The sequence below is a fragment of the Bubalus kerabau genome, chromosome 1 (assembly GCF_029407905.1).
Source record: "Bubalus kerabau isolate K-KA32 ecotype Philippines breed swamp buffalo chromosome 1, PCC_UOA_SB_1v2, whole genome shotgun sequence".
Classification (NCBI taxonomy): Eukaryota; Metazoa; Chordata; class Mammalia; order Artiodactyla; family Bovidae; genus Bubalus; species Bubalus kerabau.
This window is the reverse complement of record NC_073624.1, coordinates 274474257-274497393: the sequence shown is the minus strand read 5'-3', so window position 1 is coordinate 274497393 and position 23137 is coordinate 274474257. Positions and strand designations below refer to the sequence as shown.

Genomic DNA, 23137 nt, shown 5'->3' with positions numbered 1-23137 from the left:
AAATTAAAACTACTTATAGTGTAGTAATCTATAAGAATGACCTGAAGACTAACAGAAAATAATTCCACAAATAAGCTCAATGTAAAAAAGGAACCAGAAGAAGAATAAGAGGGGAAAAGATGTGATCTAGTCAGGACCCATTCCCTTGGGTCAGTGACTCTCAAACTGGAAGAATACCACAATCATAGAGGACCCCAACAAAGAATGAGGGGTCCCAAGCCCCACATCCAGCTTTCCAACCTGGGTACATCCTGCACTGGAAGAGAAGTCCTATAACATCTGGGTTTGAAAACCAGTGGGGTTTATGTTTGGGAGAACCATAAGAAGGCTATAGGAAACAGAAGTATGCACACAAGTCTCAAATACTTCCAGCACAGAGGAAATAACTTGAAAGAAATCTGGGTAAGATCAACTTAATGATACTGAAGAGTCTCCCACAGAAGTAAAAGGTAACTGAAAATCTCCCTGGTCATGGTGATACAAAGTGAAGTCGCTCAGTCCTTGTGACCCCATGGATTGTAGCCTACCATGCTCCTCCATCCATGGGATTTTCCAGGCAAGAGTACTGAAGTGGTTGCCATTTCCTTCTCCAGTGATGCAGACAGAAATCAATTTGGAAGGTTGTTCTACTGTGATAACACTAACACAGAGAAGAAGCATTTGGAAATCCTTTTTCTAGCCTATTAGCCTGTTCCCAAATGGACTGATAACAGACACAATTGCCATGAAACTGCAGATGGCTTAAGAGGGTCCCAGTCCTCCCCTCAAGTCGGTGGACACCAGCCTTGAGCCCTGCCAGTCCCTGCATACAGTGTGTGAAAGTATGGCCCTGTCCTCCAGTGGGTGCACACCAGCCCCAAGCCCCCGTGGGCTGTGCAGAGAGCCATATGCACCTGAGCTGCATAGTCAACTGCATGGGGGATCCCCCTACCCTCCAGTGGGCACACAGCCACCCCACAAAGGACAGCCTTGTAATCAGCTGGATAGGAGCTCAGACCTGCCTACCAGCACTCCCACAATAATTAGCCCTTTCACAACAGAAGGGTTGCATGGAACTTGCATATCCGGAATACCTAGAGAATATAGTTCTAGGGAACAGAAGGTATGCTACTGAGCCCTATAGGATGTCTCCTATATTGGGCCATTTCTCTAAGATCAAGAAATATAACCAATTGACCCAACACATAGAAATAAGCACAGAAGTTTGTGCTAATTTACCTTACAACCAGCAATGTATGAATGCCCCTCAAGGCATTTTTTTAAATATAAATTTATTTATTTTAATTGGAGGCTAATTTACAATATTGTAGTGGTTTTGCCATACATTGACATGAATCCGCCATGGGTGTACATGTGTTCCCCATCCTGAACTGCCTGCCCACCTCCGAAAGTAACTTGGCAGTACAAATAAAGAGCTTTATAATGTAAAAATAAGAAAGAAAAAGAAAAATACAAAAGAAATGTATATGGTTGGCAAACTTAAATAAATAAATAAATAAACACAGAACACTAGGTGAAATGTGAAAACAGTGGAATGTGTTCCAAACTAAGAAGCAAGACAAAATTTCAGATGAGAAACCAAATGAAGTGGAGATAAGCAATCTACCTGACAAAAAGTTCAAGGCAATGATCACAAAGATATTAATTGAACTTGAGAGAACAGTGAATGAATATTACGAGAATTTCAGCAAAGAGAAAGCTTGAAGTAGAATCAGAGCTGAAAAATAAAATAACTATAATAAAAATACACTCAAAAGAATTCATAATAGATTAGATCACACAGAGAAACAAATCAGCAACGCAGAAGACAAGAGTATTTGAAAGTACCCAAGCTGAACAGAAAAAAAAGAAAATAGTAGTTTTAAAAAGTAAGAATAATTTAAGATTCATCTGGGAAATTAATGGAACTAAAATTCACATTATAGGAGTTCCACAAGGAAAAAAAAGAGAAAAAGTTACGGCAAAATTATTTGAATAAATAATTGAAAGCTTCTCTAACCTGCTAAAAGAAACAGACATCCATATCCAGAAAGCTGAAAGTCCCCAAAAGATGAACCAGAAAAAATCCTCACCAAGAAAAATTGTAATTAAAATAGAAAAATTAAAGATAAAGAATTTAAATGTAGCAAAGGGAAATTAATTAGTTACATGCAATAAAAATTTCATTGACTTTTCATTGAAAACTTAGTGAGTCAAAAGAGTGGCATAATCCATTCTATATGATGAAAGTAAAATCTCACTACCAAGAATGCACTACCTCAGAAGGTTATAATTCAGATATGAAAGAAGCATAAAGAATTTTACAGATAAATTAAAGCTGAAAGAGTTCATCACCAGTAAACCAACTTTACAAGAAATGATAAAGGATCTTTTCTAGGAAGAAAAGAAAAAAATATGACTTCAGTTCAGTTCAGTCACTCAGTCATGTCCGACTCTTTGCGACCCCATGAATTGGAGCACGCCAGGCCTCCCTGTCCATCACCAACTCCCAGAGTCCACCGAAACCCATGTCCATGAGTTGGTGTTGCCATCCAACCATCTCATCCTCTGTCGTCCCCTTCTCCTCCTGCCTTCAGTCTTTCCCAGCATCAGGGTCTTTTCAAATGAATCAGCTCTTATCAGGTGGCCAAAGTATTGGAGTTTCAGCTTCAACATCAGTTCTTCCAATGAACCCACCCAGGACTGATCTCCTTTAGGATGGACTGGTTGGATCTCCTTGCAGTTCAAGGGACTCTTAAGAGTCTTCTCCAACATTACAGTTCAAATGCATCAATTCTTTGGCACTCAGCCTTCTTCACAGTCCAACTCTCACATCCATACATGACCACTGGAAAAACCATAGCCTTGACTAGACGAACCTTTGTTGGCAAAGTAATGTCTCTGCTTTTTAATATGCTATCTAGGATGGTCATAACTTTCCTTCCAAGGAGTGAGCATCTTTTAATTTCATGGCTGCAATCACCATCTGCAGTGATTTTGGAGCCCCCAAAAATAAAGTCAGCCACTGTTTCCACTGTTTCCCCATCTATTTGCCATGAAGTGATGGGACTGCATGCCATGATCTTCATTTTCTGAATGTTGAGCTTTAAGCCAACTTTTTCACTCTCCTCTCTCACTTTTATCAAGAGGCTCTTTTGTTCTTCTTCACTTCCTGCCATAAGGGTGGTGTCATATGCATATCTGAGGTTATTGGTATTTCTCCCAGCAATCTTGATTTCAGCTTGTGTTTCTCCAGCCCAGTGTTTCTCATGATGTACTCTGCATATAAGTTAAATAAGCAGGGTGACAATATCCAGCCTTGACATACTCCTTTTCCTATTTGGAACCAGTCTGTTGTTCCATGTCTAGTATCACTAGTGATATAATATGACTAGTGATATAAAAATTATGAATGGAAAAATCTCATTGGTAGGATTAAAAGAACAAAAGTAGTAAAATCATATATATTTCCAATACTTAAGAGACACAAAATAAAAATGTAAAATACGATGTCAGATATATTAAATGTGGGGGTGAGTAAAATAAAGTGTTAAAACACATTCAAGCCTAAAATAACCACACATATATAAATTATTATATATAAATCTTATGTTAAACACAAACCAAAAATCTAAAATATAATACATACTCCAAACATAATACTAAAAATATTTATCAGTTCACAAGGGAGAGAGCAAAAGAAGAGGAAAGAAAGAGAAAAGAATTGCAAAAACAAACTGAAAACAAGTAATAAAGTGTCAATGAATATACATCTATCAAAAATTCCTATTTATGTAAATGGACTAAATGATTCAGTCAAAAGACATAGAGTAACTAGTGGGACACATAAACAAGTGAAGAGAAGTGAAGTGGAGAAGAGGATATTCCATACAAATGGAAATGGAAAGAAAGCAATACTTATATAAGACAAAATAGACCTTAACAAAATCTGCTACAAGAGACAAAGAAGGGCATTACATAATGGTGGATGAGTCAATCCAACAAGAATTTAAATATATGTAACTTATAAATATGTAAATTACCATACAAATATGTAAAGAAAATATTAACACAAATATAGGTAGTATGAGGCAATTAACAATAGTTAGGGACTTGAAGCCATGGCAAACCAAGATAGCATATTAAAAAACAGAGACATCACTTTGCTGACAAAGGCCCATATAATCAAAACTATGGTTTTTCCAGTAGACATGTACAATATGAGAACTGGACGTTTAAGAAGACTGAACACCCAAGAATTGATGCTTTCAAATTGTGGTGCTGGGGAAGACTCTTGAGAGTCCTGGGACATCAAGGAGGTCAAAGAAGTCAATGAGAAATGAAATCAACCCTGAATATTCATTGGAAGGACTGATGCTGAAGCTGAAGCTCCAGTACTTTGGTCACCTGATGCAAAGAGCCTATTAAGTGGGAAAGACTGTGATGCTGGGAAAGATTGAGGGCAGGAGGAGAGCTGAACGATAGAGGATGAGATGTTTGGATGGCATCACCGACTCAATGGACTTGTGTTTGAGCAAGCTCCAGGAGACAGTGAAGGAGTCAGACACAATTTAGTGACTGAACAATAGCAAAGAGGCTGTAATCTCACACTTACACCAATGTCAGATCATCTGAACAGAAAATTAATATTGAAACATAGTCACATGTGAGACCAGATACACTTAATAGATATAGAACTTTCTATCCAATAAAAAAGAAAAAAAGAGATTACATGTTCTTTCAAGTGAACATGGAGCATTCTTCATAATAAATAATTATGTTAGGCCAAAAACCAAGTCTTAATATATTTAAGGTTGCAATCACATTAAGCATCTTTTCCAATTATAATATTGTGAGACCTGAAGTCAGCTACAAGAAAGAAATCTACAAAAAAACAAAAACAAGTCTTGTCTAAACAACACAACAATCAATGGATCATTGGAAAAAAATCAAAGAGGAAATTTAAAAATATGGAGATAAATGAAAATGGAAAAAAAAAATTCAGAATCTGTTGGATATAACAAAAGCAGTTTTAAGAGGGACTTCATAGCCATGCAAGTCTACCTCAGGAAACAAGAAAAGTCTAAAGCAACCTAAATTTACTTTTAAAGGGACTAGAAAAAGAACAAATAGGTCCCCAAATTAGTAGATGGAAAAGAATAAGGACCAGAGTACAAAAAAAAATTAATATAGAGACAAAATAGAAAATATCAATGAAACTAGTTTACAGTTTGAAAAAATAAACAGGTGATAAACCTTTAGTCACAGTCATAAGAGAGCCCAAGTTACTGAAGTCAGAAAGAGAAGTCATAACCAACACTGCAGAAAAACAAAGGATCATGATAGATTCTACAAACAACTATATTATATGGTAACAAAATGGAAACCCAGAAAAAAAAATGGATAAATTCCTGGAAAGACACAATCTCCTAGGGCTGAATTGGGGGGAAAAAAATAGAAAATATGAACAGACTGATTATCAATAAGTAAACTGAATCAGTGATAAAACAAACTCCAAAAAATCCAAAAGTCCAGCACTGTTAGATAGCTTCACAGTGAATTCCACAAAACATTTAAAGAGGGGTGAGACCCTATCCTTCTCACTATCCCAAATTCTCTCACTATGTAGAGACCAGAAGTAAACCCATGCTTGTGTAGCAACCAATCTATGACAAAGGAGGCATGCATATTCGATGGAGAAGAGATGGCATCTTCAATAAATGGTGTTGGGAAAACGGGGCAGCTACTTGTGAAAGAGACAAATGGACTGTTTTTCCACACCATACACAAGAAAACTCAAAATGGATTAAAAACTCAAACATGACACCTGAAATCATAGACATCTGAGAAGAAAACATGCACAGTAAGGTTTTTTTACATTAGTCTTAGCAACATTTTTGGGTCTGTTTCCTCAGGCAAGGGCTATGAAACATAAACAAATGGAACCACAGCAAACTAAACAGGATGGGGAACACGTGTACACCCGTGGCGGGTTCATGTTGTTGTGTGGCCAAACCAATACAATATTGTAATTAGCCTCCAATGAAAATAAATAAATTTAAATTAAAAACAAAACTTTTGTGCACCAAAGGAAAATGTTAACAAAATGAATAGGCAGCCTACTGAATGGGAGAAGATACTTGCAAGCAGTCTCTCTGGTAAATGGTTAATATCCAGAATATACAAAGAATTTGCACAACTCAATATAAAAAACAGTCTCAGTTTAAAAATGGATGATGGGCCTCAAAAGACATTTTTCATAAGATATACAGATGGACAACAGAAGCATTAAAAATATTCAATATCAGTAATCATCAGGGAAATGTAAATCAAAACCATAATGAGATGCTATCTCACACCTGTCGAATGACTATCATCATCAAGAAAACAAATATCAAGAGTTGGCCAACTTTAGGAGAAAATATGGGATTGTAAATTGGTGCAGCCCATATGTAAAATGGTGTAGATGTGCTTCTGGAAATTAAAAATAGATCGGGCAACGTCATATGTGCATGTTTATGCAAAAAAAAAAGGGAAACATTTATTTGAAAAGAAAATGCACATTAGTGTTTAATGCAGCATTGTTCAGTATGGCCAAGATGTGGAATCAACCTAAGTATCTATTGATAGTTGAATGAATATAGATGATGTGGTGTGTGTATGTATATATATATATATATATATATATATATATATATATATATTCAGCAGAATATCCCTCTGCTGTAAAAAATGAAACCTTGCCATTTGCAACAATGTGCATGGCTCTAACGAGTATCATGCTAAGTGAAATAAGTAAAACGGAGAAATAAAAATGCTGTGTAATCTCACTTATATGTGGAATCTGAAAGGCAAAACAAAAGAAAGCAAAAGAAAAACAGGTTTGTAGTTAAAGAGAACAGAGTGATTGCCAGAGAAGAGGAGGGTGAGGGAGCAAAACAGGTTAAGGATATTAAGAGGTATAAATCACCAGTTAGAAAATAAGTAATCCACAACGTTGGAATACAGCATAAGGAATATGGTCAATAATACTGTACTGTGTATGGGAACAGATGGTTCCTAGCTTTATCACAGTGATCATTTCATAATGCATGTAAATGTCAAATCAACACAAAATACTCATAAAAGTAAAATAATATTGTATATCAACTGTAGCTTAATTTTTAAAACAAAATAGAAAAATATGCCCACATTAGCATATGGAATAGTATTAATACATTTCAAAGAGAAGTCTTAAATAACTAAGAAAATTTATTGCCATATAAGACCATGATTACAAGTTTCTCTTTATTATTCCTGTAGTTTTGGTCTTTCTTGTGCAAGAAATTTATCCATTGCCATTAACTATATAAATTTGTTAGTGCTGTATTTTAAATCTCCAATATAATAACAATTTTATCTTTGGTCTGTATATTTCATCAGTCTTGTCAAAATGACTCAAAATCTTGAGCAATCTTTGACAACATTTATTTCTTTTTAATCTTGGCTGTTTTTGTTTTCTATCTTATTGCTTTCCATCCTAATATCCTCTCGTTTCTTTGATTTTATTCTGCTGTTTTCCAGTTTCTTTAGGTTTTTTAATTCTTTTTTTCTTGTGTTCTAATATATTGGAGGTTGTGTCTTCTGAGTATTAAGATGTTCATATTTTTTTTTTTATCATCACTGTGTGGTTGCATGTTCAGAGCCTAGAGTTATAAAAATATGTCTAGCTGAATATTTATTTTAGTCTTTTTAGAGGATATAAAATAGAATATGGACCATTGCCAGCTTTTAGGTGCCTCTTACTGACCTGTCTCAACTCATAAGCAGCAATTTAGAGAAAGTGTATGACTTTTATGGGAACTGGAACTAGACAGTTTTCATCATCCTTGTTGCAATTAAGAGGTCAATCTGTTCAGAGTAGATACCAGGAATAATTAAAATCAATAAGGAGAACATTTTTAAAATTTTTCTTTTTATTTTTAGCATGCTCAGCATATGCAAAACAGTCAATGTGTTCAAACTATTCCATATTTTCAGTGTTCAGATAGGTTTTATTACCGAAGTCATGAAAATGGGAAAGCTCCCCAAGCTAGAATAAACAAATATTCAATTAATGAATTTGAAGTGTTCGTATTTGGATATGTATCTATATTGCACAGTCATAAATTCAAAATCTATTTCTATTTTGTAATCTGACATTTTTATTTTGGTGGTAAATGTAAATGTCTTTAAAATTAAGAGTTTATTGACTCAATTTGTGGGAAAGCTTCTGGCTCAAAAACAATTCAGAAATAATATATTTATCTTAGTTTTTTCTTAAAACTTGTTTCTCGAGCTTAACAAGTTCCTTCTCATCTTGTGCTTCAAGGAGTCAAGGCAAATGCAGCATGTGGTTGCCAGGATACATGGGCAGACCTTGCCTGATGATAGTATAATGTAACAGCTTGATTTGTCATCAAAATGGAGAAATCTTGAAGGAAAGGTGATTTGGTGAGTGGCAACTAGAATTTGAAAATGCTGATTTTCCCGTAAGTTAACAAAACAAAAATTTTAGAAAGTTGGCACCAGGCACACATTTGTGTGTGTTATCTGTATACTTAAAGTTGCATAGATATATATTCCTTATGTGAAAACCACATGAGAAGAAATAATGATTTATTATTAATATTTGTTAAAGAGTTTGTGTTTCTTATATAAAATCAGTAGGTAATAAAATTGCATCATTTCCAGGATTAGCTTATCATACCTTCTTAGTCTTACAGTGTAAGTACTGTGGCAACAATTGACTTTTCATTTATTTTTTATTGATATAAAGTTGGTATTTAATGTTATATGTCTCATGTGTACAATATTATATTTCCACTTCTGTATATGCAACATTTGTGACAACCACGAAAAATTTAGATTCTATATTTATTTTTCATAGTTAGTAAATATTGCCCTCACAGAATTTCCAGAAAAATATTAAATAAACTGTGATTACTGAGTTTACCATTTGCTATTTACACATTTCCAAAATAAGCATCATTTAAAAAAATTAATAAAGGGAGTATCTGAGTTAATTTTAGCATTGTGACCATATAACTATGTTGTTTGAAGTGTTCAACAGCTAGAATTTGTTAGGAGATGGAGTTCTGCAGCCCTAAGAGATATTCAGAGTTGCATGATATTTATTTATATAAGGAAGATATTTAGAGAAATTTTTATTTATTTTCACAACACTGAAGCTATACATAAAGTGTTATATAACGAGCTATTGATAAAATATCAATTATGTACTTTCTTATTACAATTTGATACATTTTCTCCCATAGAATCCTTCTTAATTTTGTGATTATATTTAGCTATATTTTTAACTTAACTTTTATTTTTTATTTTTTAACTTTACAATATTGTATTGGTTTTGCCATATATCAACATGAATCTGCCCCAGGTATACACATGTTCCCCATCCTGAACCCTCCTCCCTCCCCGTGCCATCCCTCTGGGCTTATTAACTTTTAATGGAATCAAAGTGGCTAAAGATGATTGATAAAGAGGACTAAAAATGAAGGGGAAAAAAGATTAAACTTCTAGGTGTACTAGGAAATGAAAATTTTAAAAGAGCTGTGAAGTGACTTATGAGTCATTTACTGTTTAAAAATTGCAGAATTTCTGTAAATTAAATTTTCTCACTCCTCCAACCTTACCATGTTTTTAGAAAGTGCAAATATACAGATATAATCATTTTTAAGATAGAAAAACTCTTAAAGGAATATCAAGTTGTAAGAAATATCTGTGTCAAAATCTTACATAACATATAGAAATTTAATTGAGGATATTAATTTCTGTGCTCTAGATGCTGACACATAGCCGTTTAACATCCGTGTCATTGACAGATATTCATTTCACCACTGCAAGATATAACATATCAAAATTTAATTATGGATATTCATTTCCTTCTTTAGCCTTGATGTATACCCATTTAATATCATATCATAGATACATATTTTTTCATCACTGCAAGCTGTGAAATGTTAAAATTAAACTGCAAATATCCATTGCTTTGTTGTAGTTCCATGCACATAAGAACCAATCACCAAAATGTAGACAGATATTTTGCTCTCAAATACTTGTAATAAAATGATATTTTCAATCATTAGTAAGTGAATATTTAATCTTTTAAAGGATTACTGTAACTATAAATTTAGATATGACCAATTTTCAAACAATAAATAATATGAAGCTAAAGTCATTTAATACAACTTCAAAAATAAGACTTTGGTTTTTGTAAAAACGAAGGATGTGTGTTAAACATTGTCAAACTAGAAAGAAACAAACTTAAAAATTTGCACAAAATTCCTAACACTTGAAGACAGTCTCTGACAAGATTCATCTATGCTATAGACAGTATCTCTTTACTGTATATAAAGATATACAAAGATCGAAATACATAGGCAGGTAAATAAAGTAACAGAAAGAATACCACTTTAGAAAGACATGTTTAAAATGCCATTGCATTTAAATGAAGAAAATGAAGCTAAAGTCAACGTGAAGAAATTAATGAAAATGAATTTCAGATGAAGTTTGTTTTACCACAGAGATACAGTTACTAAAAATGGATTTAAATTTAGAAATACACCCAGAATTGATTAGCTCTACACTGGATCAACAGAGAGGTCTCATCAATACTGATATCTGAGTCTCCTCCTCAAAGGTTTTGATTTAGGATGTGGTTGGATTATCAAGAGCTTTAAATATGATTACAGTGTAAAGTCAGAGTGAGAATCATGGATTTAAAGCAAGGAACATTATAGTGAAAATCCTAAGTTATGTAAAATTATACAATGTTAATTTTGTAACGTTAAATATCCTTTAACTATATAAAAGTACACATAGAAAAAAGAGAAGAAATTAGCAGACTCACGATTCTATTATTAGTCTCTCATCTCCCTTTTTTTTTTTTTGGTTGTTGTTACTTTAACGTCTAGGAGTGAAATGTATTTTTTATAATCAGATAATTCTCACTCTTGTTGAATTGGTTTGATGACCAGGATACCCTCGGCTAGCCCCACCTTTTTTTATTGAATATATTTTACTTACAATAGTGTATTAGCATACTATTGACTGGGGGATTTTTGCAGAAACTAATGTCTGTGGCCAGTGATGTAAATGAATATTGAAATACTCCAGTTAATAACATTCAGGTAACAAAAGACTTATTAATAAGCCTCTGGTCAATAAATTGTTAGTTTCAAGTATGTGGATGCTGTGTGCTAAGTCACTTCAGTCACGTCCGACTCTTTGCGACCCCATGGACTGTAGCTTATCGGGCTCGTCTGTGCCTGGGATTCTCCAGGCAAGAATATTGGAATGCGTTCCCTTGCCCTCCTTTAGAGGATCTTCCTGACCCAGGGATCGAACCTAAGTCTTGAGTGCAGTCTAAGTGCAGAGGCTCCTGCACTGCAGGCAGATTCTTTACCACTGAGCCACCAGGGAAGCCCAGTTTCAAGCAAACAACATAGCCATTCATTTTTTTTTTTAATATAAATTACACTCCATTTAAAATTATTATAAAATATGGGTGATATTCCTTTTGCTGCACATTGCAACCTTATTTGTTTTATACGTAGTTTTTGTACCTCTTAACCCCTACCCTTATCTTGCTCATCTCCCCTCCCACTGGTAACGCCTAGTCTGTTCTCTGTATCTGTGAGTCTCTTTCTGTCTCATAATACTCAATCACTGATTAATTTTAGAATCCACATATAACTGAAAGCATATGTATTGGCCTTTCTCTGTCTGCCTTATTTCACTAAGCACAGAACTCTCCATATCCATCCATGTTCTAGCAAAAGACAAAATTTCATTTTAGTGGTTGAGTAATATTCCATTGGAGAAGGCAATGGTACCCCACTCCCGTACTGTTGCCTGGAAATCCCATGGACGGAAGAGCCTGGTAGGCTGCAGTCCATGGGGTCGCGCAGAGTTGGACACAACTGAAGTGACTTAGCAGCAGTAAATATTCCATTCCATACACAAATACCACATCTTTATGCATTCTGTTAATGGATACTTAACTGCTTCCATATTCTGCTGCTGTAATTAATGCTGCTATAAACACTGAGCAGCATGTATTTTTACAATTAGTGTTTTAACTTTATTCTTTCATTCCATTCCTACATACTTAGGATGGGAGTTGTTGAATAATATGATAGTTCTATTTTTTTAATTTTTTTTGATAGTTATATTTTTAATTTTTTGAGAAATCTCTATACTGTTTTCAGCAGAATCTATACCAATGTACATTAAAACCATCAGTATACTAATGTTCCCTTTGATCCACTTCTTTCATCAACCTTTGTTATTTGTTGTCTTTTTGAGCATAGCCATTCTGACAACTGTGAGATGATATATTATTATGGCTTTGATTTGGATTTTCTTGGTGACAAGTTTTCATTGAGCATGTTTTCATGTGTCCATTGGATATCTGTGTCTTCTTTGAAAAAAAAAATGTCTATTAGGGACTTTTGCCCCCATTTTTTTCTTTTCTTTTTTTTAAGATTTTATTGAAGTATACTTGATCTATAATATTGTGTTAATTTCTTAGAAGAAATAAACACAATATTATAGATCAAGTATACTTCATTATATATATATATATATATACACATACATATATATATATATAAGTACCTATGTATATGTATCAGAGAAGGCAATGGCACACCACTCCAGTACTCTTGCCTGGAAAATCCCATGGATGGAGGAGCCTGGTAGACTACAGTCCATGGGGTCGCTAGGAGTCGGACACGACTGAGCGACTTCCCTTTCACTTTTCACTTTCATGCATTGGAGAAGGAAATGTCAACCCACTCCAGTGTTCTTGCCTGGAGAATCCCAGGGGCGGGGGAGCCTGGTGGGCTGCCGTCTATGGGGTTGCAGAGTCGGACACAACTGAAGCGACTTAGCAGCAGCAGCAGCAGCATGTATATATATATATTATTTTTCACATTCTTTTCCATTGTGGTTTGTCACGGGATACCGAAAACGGTTCCCTGTGCTATAGAGTAGGACCTTGTTGCTTATTCATCCTATATATAATAGGCTGCCTCTGCTAATCCCAAACTTCTATTCCTTTCCCTCTGGTACCCCACCTCCCCATTAATGACTATAAACCTGTTTTCATGTCTGTAAGTCTGTTTTTGTTTTATAGATATATTAATTTCCTAAATCAAGTTCTTTGTTCCTTTTATATTGACTTGTATGAGCTATTTATATATTTTGAATATTAACCACTTATCATACATATCATTTGCAAATAGTTTCTCCCATTCAGTAAGTTGTCTTCTCTCTTTTTTTTTTTTTTTGATAGTTCCATTTACTGTGGTAAAAGATTTTATATAATTATGTTCTATTTGTTTATTTTTACTTTTGTTTACTTTGCCTGTGTTGACAAATTAAAAAAAAAATGTTTCTAAGCCTTCTATAAATGAGTGTATTGATTATGCAGCAATTTTCTCTAGGAGTTTTATGATTTCCAGTCTTATATCCAGGACTTTCATTCATTTTGAATTTATTTTGTGTATGGTGTGAAAAAATGTTCTAATTTTATATAGGGTTGTGAAGATTTCACCAAACCACTTATTGAATCAAATGTATTTTACCCATTGTATATTTTTGCTTTTTTTTTTTTTGCAATAGATTAGTTGACTGTATATGTTAGGGTTTGTTTCTGGGATCTCTATTATGTTTCGCTGATCTATGTATCTGTTTTTTGTCAACATTATGATGCTTTAATGACCATATATTTGCAGTGTAATCGAACTCAGGGAGCATGATACCTCCAATTTTATTATTTTTTTTCTCAATATTTCATTAGCTATTTGGGAGCTTTTCTTTCCTCTTTTTTATTCCAAAAAAAAAAAAAAAAAAAAAAAGAAGAAGAAGAAGAAGCAGCAGCTATCTGTTTCCATATAAATTTTAAGATTATTTGTTCTAGTTTCATGAAAATGTCATGGGTATTTTGATAGGAATCACATTAAATCTGTAAATGGCTTTCAGTAGTATGAAGTCTTTCACAATATTTATGCTTCCTATCAATTAACTGGGATATCTTTTCATTTATTTGTATCATCTTCAATTTCTTTCATCAATGCCTTGCAGTTTTAAAGAGTATATCTTGTTGCCCTCCTTGGTTAAATTTATTCTTAGGTATTTCATTCTTTTGGAAGATTTTCTCTTTCTGACAGAGAGTTCATTATTAATGTATAGAGAAGCAATAGGTTTTTGTATATTAACCTTGTATCCTGAAAATTTACTGATTCATTTTTTAGTTCTAATAGTTTTTTTGGTGGACACTTCAGAGTTTTTTATGCCCAGTATCATGTCATCTGCAAGTATACTTTTATGTCTTCCCTTCTAATTTGGAAGCCCTTTAATTTACTTTTCTGATTGCTATGACTTGCACTTCCAATACTATATTAAATAAAAGTGGTGATATTGGGAATTCTTTTTTTCCTGATTTTAGAGGAAAAGATTTCAGCATTTGAGCACTGAGAATGATATTATCTGTAGGTTTGCCCTAAAGAAGTAAAGTGAAATTTGCTCAGTAATGTCGAACTCTTTGCCATCCCATGGACTATACAATCCATGGAATTCTTCAGGCCAGAATATTGGAGTGGGCAGCCTTTTCCTTCACCAGGGGATCTTCCCAACCAAGGGCTCGAACCCAGGTCTCCCACATTACAGCCAGATTCTTTACCAACTGAGCCACAAGGGAAGCCCAATAATACAGGAGTGGGTAGCCTGTCCTTTCTCCAGCAGAAATTCCTGACCCAGGAATCAAACTGGGGTCTCCTGCATTGCAGGTGGATTCTTTATCAACTTAGCTATGAGGTAAGCCCAGTGGTTTTTATTGTATTGAAATAAATTCCTTCTATACCAACTTTGCTAAGAGTTTTTTTTTTTTTTTATCATAAATGGATGTTTAATTTTGCTAAATGCTTTACAACATCTATTGAGATGATCACATTATTTTTATTCTGCATTTTATTAATATACTATATATCATACTGATTTTTTGCATATACTGAACCACCTTTATGTTCCTGGAAGAAATCCTACTTGCTCATGGTATATGATACTTTTTTATATATTGTTGAGTTCAGTTTGTTAATATTTTCTTAACAAATGATATCTACATCTATATTTCTCAGAGATATTAACCTATAACTTTTATTTTTCAGTTTTAATTTTTGCAGTATCTGTCTGATTTTGGTTCCAGGATAATAGTGGCTCTATAGATTGAATTTGGAAGTGTTCCCACCTCTCCAGTTTTTGGAAATGGTTTAGGAAGTATAGGGATTAACACTTTTTTGTATGGTTTGTATAATTCCCCTGTGAAGTCATCTGGGACTGTACTGTTGTTTGTTGAGAGTTTTTTTGACTAGTGATTCAGTTTCAATACTACTGATCTGTACTATTCAAATCTTTCTTCCTTATTCATTTTGCAAGACTGAATGTTTCCAGAAATTCATCTACTTCTAGGTTTTCCAATTTGTTGGTATGGAACTAGTCATAATATTCACTTATAATTGTTTATATTTCAGTGATATCAATTATAATTACTCTTTTATTTCATGTTTTGTTTATTTGTGTTGGGGGAGTGTGTAATTTCCTTGGTTCTGTCTCACCCCAGCCAAGATGTGAAATGCAGTCAAGTGTTACAGCTCAGAATTTTATTCAGCAAGAGAAGGAAAGTACACCCTCACGAGTGCAGGTCGACCCCAAAGGAGAGGCCTTTATTTTTCAGGGCTCCAAAATTAAAATCAGTCTTGGCTTCCTCTTTTTATATATTTGTCTACTGCTCCCTGAAGCCACCCTATGTAAATTGGGCTAGCCAGGAGGAGTGTGTGTTTCACCTGAAGTTCTCACTCCAGCCCTCAGATTTTCTTTTGTTCCATTTTTGAGGGCTTTTCCTTTCTTTGTCTTTTAGCCACAGCCATTTTGGACTCCTTTTTCCTATTCTAACTACCTAAACAATAATATGGCTTCAACAATATGTGAACCTTGAACTTCCAGATGTTCAAGCTGGTTTTAGAAAAGGCAGAGGAACCAGAGATCAAATTGACAACATCCACTGGATTATCGAAAAAGCAAGAGAGTTCCAGAAAAACATCTACTTCTGCTTTGTTGACTATGCCTAAACCTTTGACTATGTGGATCACAGTAATCCGTGAAAAATTCTTCAAGAGAAGGAATACCAGACCACCTAACCTGCCTCTTGAGAAAACTGTATGCAGGTCAGGAAGCAACAGTTAGAACTGGACACGGAACAACAGACTGGTTTCAAATAGGAAAAGTAATACGTCAAGACTGTATATTGTCACCCTGCTTATTTAACTTACATGCAGAGTACATCATGAGATACACTGGGCTGGATGAAACACAAGCTGGGATCAAGATTGCCAGGAGAAATATCAATAACCTCAGATATGCAGATGACACCACCCTTATGGCAGAAAGTGAAGAAGAACTAAAAAGCCTCTTGATGAAATGGAAAGAGGAGAGTGAAAAAGTTGGCTTAAAGCTCAACATTCAGAAAACAAAGATCATGGCATCTGGTCCCATCACTTCAAGGCAAATAGATGGAGAAAAAGTGGCAGACTTTATTTTTGTGGGCTCCAAAATCACTGCAGATGGTAACTACAGCCATGAAATTAAAAGACGCTTACTCCTTGGAAGAAAAGTTATGACCAACTTAGACAGCATATTAAAAAGCAGAGACATAACTTTGCCAACAAGGTCCGTTTAGTCAAGGCTATAGTTTTTCCAGTGGTCATGTATGGATGTGAAAGTTGGACTATAAAAAAAGCTGAGTGCTGAAGAATTGATGCTTTTGAACTGTGGTGTTGGAGAAGACTCTTGAGAGTCCCTCAGACTGCAAGGAGATCCAACCAGTCCATCCTAAAGGAAATCAGATGGGCATTCCATCTCTTAAGGGGGGAACTTTAGATAATTCATTCAGTTCAGTTCAGTCACTCAGTTGTGTCCAACTCTTTGTGACTCCATGGACTGCAGCACGCCAGGCCACTGAATATTCACTGGAAGGACTGATGCTGAAGCTGAAATTTCAATACTTGGCCACTTGATGGGAAGAGCTGACTCATTTGAAAAGACCCTGATGCTGGGAAAGACTGAAGGCAGGAGGAGAAGGGGATGACAGAGGATGAGATGGTTGGATGGCATTATCAACTCAATGGACATGAGTTTGAGAAAACTCTGGGAGTTGATGATGGACAGGGTGGCCTGGCGTGCTGCAGTCCATGGGGTTGCAAAGAGTTGGACATGACTTGAGTGACTGAACTGAACTGAAATGAATTATCTAAAGTTCCCCCCTTAAGAGATGGGATGCCCAATTTTGGGGAGTAGGGGGCAGGAAGTCTCTCTGCATAGTTCCAGCAGAGCTGGGATAGCGAGGGGGCATTGGGCCTCCAATACATGTAGCAATCAAAAGCAGCATCAATATGGTGGAAACAGGGATTAGTAGAGGAATTAACCAACTCCAAATTACCCCCTCGCCAGGAAAAGGATCCCCCCAAAAGAGGTTGTAGCCACCCTGAGATCTCTTCAGCTTGTTCTTTGAGACCCCATAGGATCTGAATGGTTTTCCTGAGTACTGTGAGACTTTCTTTAACTTCATTCAGTTCAGTTCAGTCACTCAGTCGTGTCCGACACTTTGTGACCCCAGGAACTGCAGCACGCCAGGCCTCCCTGTCCATCACCAAGCCCCAGAGTCCACGCAAACCCATGTCCACTGGATCCATGATGACATCCAACCATCTCATCCTCTGTCGTCCCCTTCTTCTCCTGCCTTCAATCTTTCCCAGCATCAGGGTCTTTTCAAATGAGTCAGCTCTTCGCATCAGGTGGCCAAAGTATTGGAGTTTCAGCTTCAGCATCATTCCTTCCAATGAACACCCAGGACTGATCTCCTTTAGAATGGACTGGTTGGATCTCCTTGCAGTCCAAGTGACTCTCAAGAGTCTTCTCCAACACCACAGTTCAAAAGCATCAATTCTTCAGCGCTCAGCTTTCTTCACAGTCCAACTCTCACATCCATACATGACCACTGGAAAAACCATACCCTTGACTATACGGACATTTGTGGACAAAGTAATGTCTCTGCTTTTTAGTATGCTGTCAAAGTTGGTCATAACTTAGCTGGAGGTATTTACCCAGAAACAACATGTCTCATTCAAGATGGCTAAAGTCCCTCTTTATTCAGGGATCAGGAGATCTAGCTCCTGTCTATTTTGGAGTATAATCCCTGCCAATCTGTGTTGGCTAATTAGAACTATTCTGAACAATCTTATCTCCAGAAACTTAATTTTGGGGGTGTTCATTAGAATGGCACTCACTTGTAGTCCTGAATAAGTATCTGAGATCTCCCAGGGGCTCACAGGTATATTGAGTGTCCTCTTATGTTTTCTTCCATGGCTTGACCCATGAGTAGTGAATCCAGGGGTCCTGTCCTGGAACCTTGACTGCTCTGGGGATAGAAAGTATTACAGGGTAGGGACTCTTCCATGTGGGCTGAAATTGAGCCTTTGGGGATCCATCTTACCAGATTTTAATGAGGACGCATGTTCTTAGAGCATAGAGTGGTGGCTTTTTAGAATTCTTAGGATCCTGGTTGACACTCCACAAGCGTATATCTTGGTTTTTTTTTTTTTTTTTTTTTTTTACCACCTCCTCAGCCTTCTCAATCTAGGTGGGAAAGCCTTCAATCCATCTGGTGAATGTATCTATCATGACTAGTAGATATTTGTGCCCTTGAAGAACTGGCATCTGGATGAAGTCCATCTGCCAGTCCTCTCCTGGGTTGGCCCCACTCTGTTGGATGGGCTGGGCCAGCTGGGGTATTTGAGCTTCTTGGGGGCTGTTTAATTGGCAAGTGGACAAGAGGAGACTATAAGACTTGCCTTATAGTCGTTTGGAGGCCTATTCCTCTGAAAAACCTTTTTAGTCATCTTTGGAGGGCCTTCTCCCCTAAATGAGTAGTGGCTTTTAAGGAGTTAACCAACTTCCACTGAGGTTCCCAGGCAGAAAAAGGAGTCCGTCCTTTTGGAACCACCCCATATGATCATCTTGAAAGCCTTAACTCTTAGCTTTAAGAGTCTCACCTTTAGTATATGAAGGAGTTTTTGGCTAATTAAATCTGAGGAACTAAGGCGGCAACCCCTATTAGGTCATTTTTCTGAAATGCTGCTCTCTTAGCTGCCTGATCAGCTGCTTGGTTCCCTCATGACACTTCTGTGCTCCCTTTTTGGTGTCCTTTACAGTGGGAGACTGAAACCTCAGCGGGTTAGTGGACTGCCTCCAAGAGCCTAAGGGTTTGGTCACCATATTTGATTGGGGACCCTCGAGTGGTCAAATGGCCTCTTTCTTTCCAAATAGCAGCATGTGCATGTAGCACCAGAAAGGCATACTTGGAGTTGGTGTAAATGGCTACTCTTTCCCCCTTGCCCAGCTCTAGAGCTTGAGTCAGGGCTATGGGCTCAACCAATTGGGCTGGAGTACCTGGTGGCAAAGTGTTAGCTTGTATTTATCATCTCTAAGTTGGAGACTACTGCATATCCCAGCTCTTCTTTTTCCATCTAAGACAAAGCTGCTTCCATCACTATAACAGATTTCCTCAGGATTGGTCAGAGGATCTTCTGACAATCCCTCTCAGGGTTTTGTCCAGTGGTCCAAAGTTTCTAGGCAAGAGTGAAAGGGGAGAGAGCCCTTGGGAGTAGGCAGGAGGGTAGTTGGGTTAAGAATCTCACAAGAGGATATAGTGAAGCCTGGATTTTCCATTAGCACTATTTGGTATTTGAGGATCCTTTGATCAGACATCCATAAACGGCCTCCCCCATTCAGGAGTTGTTTCACTTGGTGGCTGGTAAAAATAGTTTGCCCCCAAGAGAGATTTTTAAAGCATCTTCTATCAGGAATGCAATAACTGCAAGATTTTGAAAGCAGGGAAAGATCTCTTCCATGTAAGGGGTAGGACACTCAGGGACTACCCGAAACTGGTGGGAAAATATTTGTCCATCCCAGCAACAAAGGAGTGCCTGGGTGAATATTTTGTAATTGTTTTTCCTGAAACACCCCAAAATGGAACAGATTTGGGAGGAGAAGGCTCTGGAATAGGAGGTCAGGAAAAAGTGGGTAGCCCCTGTGTCAACCAAGAAGTTCTTGGACCTACCTGCCACATCCAGTTTCACCCTTGGCTCCAGCCCCGTGATGGTTATCTGTGACAGGTGGGCTGGCTGGAGTGGGCCACTTCACTCCTGTTGAACCATTGTGAGGGCAGGCTTGGTGCTTGACCATGAGGCTCTTGGGTCCCAAAGGCAGAGTGCCGCCCAATGTCTCATGTGATGGCATTTGTAGCAAGCCATTTTAGGAGACTTGTCACAGTTTAGACACTCTCTGGCCCAACATCCCACGTGTCTACAGATTAGGCATTTGCCTCGTGCCTTGTCCTTCAAGGACTCAGGGTTTGCCATAGGGCTTCCCTGGAGGGCAACCAGCTTCTGGGCATGACTTGTCTCTTTCCTTCTCTCCCTTTCCTGGGCATTGACCTCCCTCCCCTGTTCTCTTTTATAAAAGGTATTGGAAGATGTCTGCACCATCTCATCTACAGAGGAAGCAGGGTCCTGCTGCTGTAGCTATTGTAACTTTATCCTGATTTCTGATGCACATTGGGACAGGAATTTGTCCTTTAAAATCATCTGTCCTTTGTAAGAGTCTAAGTCTAGATTGGTAAACTTTTGGAGGGCCTCCTTTAGGCTTGCCAGAAAGGCAGTGGGGTTCTCGTTGGAATCTTGAGTTATTGATGAGACTGGGCACGGTCCCAAAACTAATAGGCTTCCTTCTGTTTCCATGGGTTGATGTCCTTAGGGGTGTGTCTTCCTGAAGCTTTTGCTACCCAGTACCGTTGCAACCTGAGAGTCGGCATCTCCAGGTCAGGGTGCAGATCCCCAGACAGGTTGAGGCATGACAACTTCCTGGAGATCCAATACCCAAGCAGGATGAGGCATGTCAGCCTTCTAAGAATTGGGTCCCTGGGCATGTCGAGGCAGGCCGACCTCCTGGGAGCCCTGGACTGGTGGGTCCCTGGGCAGATTGAGGTGTGATAACCTGCTGAGGATGATATCCATAGGCAGGTCAAGGCAGGTTGACCTCCTGGGATCCCCAGGCTGGAGTTGGGTGTCCCCAGGGCTCCAGAGTGACTAGTGCTGGGTAGGATTAAGGGGTTGTAATCTTAACTCATTGCCAGTTTGTCCACCGTGGATGGGAATAGATACCATGATGTAAAGCAATCCAAGCCTGTGCCCTGAGACTGGGAACCTGGCAAAACAGCCATAAGGCTTATCCTCTTATTGCTCTGAGGGAATGTAAATCACTGATTTCTTCCCTCATCCTCCATAAGAGCAGTTTAGGGTGTTTCCAATAGTCAATCTAAATGACACACCCAGAGGTGCCATGACAGTTCCAAGTCACTATTAAAAGACCATGGAGTGGGTGGTTCTCCAGTTGTTGGAATGATTCTCCCACTCATTAGCATATGAAATCACCCAGCTCACAAAAACTAACCACACCACATTTCATGGCCACTGCATACACCCTCTGTGATGGCCCACACTCTGTGGAGTGTGCATCTCTCTGAGTCTGAACACATCTAACTCTTACCTATCACTGTGTATCTCACTGAAATCTTTTTGCAATAAGAGGTCAAGAACCTGAGCTTCATTAGGTCCTGAAACCAGGCACCATGGGTTTTGGCCAGGTTGCTGCTGCTGCTGCTGCTAAGTTGCTTCAGTCGTGTCTGACTCGGTGCAACCCCATAGATGGCAGCCCACCAGGCTCCCCCGTCCCTGGGATTCTCCAGGCAAGAACACTGGAGTGGGTTGCCATTTCCTTCTCCAATGCATGAAAGTGAAAAGGGAAAGTGAAGTGGCTCAGTCGTGTCCAACTCTTAGCGACCCCATGGACTGCAGCCTACCAGGCTGTTCCGTCCATGAGATTTTCCAGGCAAGAGTACTGGAGTGGGGTGCCATTGGCCAGGTTAAAGTTCTGGTTTGACACGACTGAGTGACTAAGCATAGCACGGAGTCCCTGCCATATGGGTTTGCATCCCAATTGGGTAAACAGTTTCAAACACAACTTTCAGAAATGCAAAGATGATGGCCTGCCCAGTGCTTTGTAAACAGTGGCATAGATGGAGAGAGGAACTGAAGGACAGGAGGAAAAAGCAGTGGAAATCGTGCTGAGGAACTCCTTTCATAACTTGCTGGAAAAACTGCTGAATGCATGACCTGTGTCTACAATTTTCATTGGCCTGATCCTTGGCACAAAGGAGATTAAGGACAGCAGAACCCTCACCCCCTTGGGCAACAGCTACTAAGGCGCAGCAGATAGTGGAGCCTTCAGGACACACGGGGGAGTAGCCCCTGCCAGAGTCCCTCAGTTGCACCCACTGCTGCTCGCCTGTTCACAGGGAGTTTGAGGAAACAAGAAACAAGAAATTGTAAAGGAATTAAGATTTTGTTAGCCGTATGTCCTTCCAGCCATAGGGGTGAGGACCTCCTACCTTAATGGAAGGTCTTCTGGAATCTGAGACTAAGCTGCATGAGCTTACTGCTGAGTTCCTTTTTGTCCTGGTTTCCAGCACGCTGGGCTTCTTGTCACTTCCACTGCACTGGGTGTCCTTCGCCTTCCGCTTCCACAGCATGAGCTTTCACCGAGTTGGACTTCTGCTGTGCTTGGTGTCTGCCTCACTGAGGCCAAGCTGAAGTTGTTTCAGCCAGGTTAAATCTGAGACACAGCACCAGATATGTCCTGGGAGTGTGTAATTTCCTTGGCTCTGTCTCACTAGAGCAAAGATTTGATATGGTGGGCCAGTGTTACAGCTTGGTTACAGCTCAGAGTTTTATCCCACAAGCAAAGGAAAGTACACCCTTGAGGTGTGAGGGTGGGCCAACCCCAAAGGAGAGGTCTGAATCAGTCTTGGCTTCCTCCGTTTATATGTTTGTCTCCTCCCTGCTGAGCCTCCCATATGTAAATTGGGCTAGCCTGGAGGGCTGTTTGTTTTACCTAAGGTTCTCTCTCACTCTGGTCCTCTGATTTTCTTTTGTTCCATTTTCAT

At 38.0% G+C, this 23137-nt stretch overlaps 1 long non-coding RNA gene across 1 annotated transcript in view; it reads right to left on the bottom strand.

Moving 5' to 3' along the window:
- The window catches only part of LOC129642302 (uncharacterized), an 86247-nt gene extending 63481 nt beyond the window's left edge, over window positions 1–22766 (bottom strand). The window contains exon 1 of the long non-coding RNA XR_008709605.1: window positions 22583–22766. This is a non-coding gene — a long non-coding RNA (uncharacterized LOC129642302). The remainder of the gene's footprint in view (window positions 1–22582) is intronic.
- Window positions 22767–23137: the final 371 nt, after the last annotated feature.